The sequence below is a fragment of the Chrysochloris asiatica genome, unplaced genomic scaffold, assembly GCF_000296735.1.
Source record: "Chrysochloris asiatica unplaced genomic scaffold, ChrAsi1.0 scaffold00012, whole genome shotgun sequence".
In the NCBI taxonomy this organism is placed as follows: Eukaryota; Metazoa; Chordata; class Mammalia; order Afrosoricida; family Chrysochloridae; genus Chrysochloris; species Chrysochloris asiatica.
In genome coordinates this window covers 28,538,688-28,540,136 of record NW_006408530.1, presented here as the reverse complement: position 1 = coordinate 28,540,136, position 1,449 = coordinate 28,538,688, and the positions used below count along the sequence as shown (strand labels likewise).

Sequence of the window (1,449 nt, the reverse complement as noted above, 5' to 3'; positions counted from 1 at the left end):
ATTTACTATTAAATTATAAAGTACAAATTATAGAGTATAAAATTCATGTTTGAATTTTAGTATTACAGAATAGAAGACAGCATAGTGGAGATCCGGAGGAGGTGGATATGTAATTAGGAAGAAAATAATTGAAAATATAATGTGGATGTGATTTGAAGAAAAAGATGATGAGATGATTGGAGCTATATATAGCCTAAGATACCTGTAGGATCACCAGGTCAGTATCTTGAGACCTGTGACGTGGAAAAATGGGAATCTACTTTGTATTGTTATTTTTCTTCCTGATTCCCAAGCCTTCTTGTGCATTTTAAGTTTACTGGAAATAAGGGTACATGGCATATTATTTCAATTTAACCAAGCTTTTTTTTTTTTTTTTTTTAAGGTTACACAATAATTTATTGAGAACCTCCCCTCCTAGCACTTCCCAGCCTCTAGGTCACTTTTTTCGCTTGTAGATCTTATGTGCTAGCCCCAGGTAGATGGCCTGAGTCAGGGGAGCAGCGTATTGCTCGATCAGACTTTTAACTGACACTGTCTTCCTGGTACTGCCTGAACACAGCAAGCAGCTCCATCTCCTCATACATTGCCTTCACTCAGGCCACCTTCTCGGTTCCCTTCTGCCCGTAATTCTCCTGCAAGATCTGGCATTGTTCTGGAGTGGCCCGTTGCAGACACTGAACCACCAGCCAGCTGCATTTATTGTCCTGGATGTCAGTGCCAACTTTGCCCATCACACTGGGACCACCAAAGAGGTCAATGTAATAATCCTGAATCTGAGAGAAGTCACCCATCTCCAAAAGGATCTTGGCATTGGCACGTTCCTTTTCCCCATCAACGTCTGCCATATACACTTCAGCAGACATGGGAAGGTAAAAAGAGTAGAAAGCTATCTTGTACTTGACAATAGATTTATACCTCTTTTTAGTGAATCTGCCAAGATCCCCGTTGCCCTGGGGGGCAGTGATGAGGTTCAGGGTTTGTCCAATCTCAGTCTGATAGGAATTCTGCAAGAAGAGCTCGATCAGATTCAGATAAATAGGGCTGTTCCCAGAACTAAAGCTTCAGCAGGTGGTACATACACACTTCCAGCAGCATGGAGTCATTGATGGCATCCAAACGTATGCCTGGTTTCTGATACCAGCAGGGATGCATCCATAATATCATCCAATTCCAGGAAAAAAGCTTGGAGCAGCTCACACACCAACCCATGGTGAGGGACCAATGAAGACTTATCAGCATCCTTCTTCCTTGGCTCCACCAGTTCTTGGAACACAGCCAGTACTGTCAAACCTTGGTTGTACTTGCCCCCAAGGACACTGTACTCTAGGACCTTCCTGAGCCTGGCAATAGTGTCTCCTGTCTCTGGGTGCCCCATCTCATCCTCAGTCAGCACCTTGAGATTCTGGGAGAAGTGCTGGATGAAATCCTGCTTTTCTTGGGTGTAAGTGT

The 1,449-nt window shown here is 43.5% G+C and overlaps 1 pseudogene; it reads right to left on the bottom strand.

Moving 5' to 3' along the window:
- Positions 1–436: 436 nt before the first annotated feature.
- LOC102825156 lies at positions 437–1,444 on the bottom strand (annotated as a pseudogene).
- Positions 1,445–1,449: the final 5 nt, after the last annotated feature.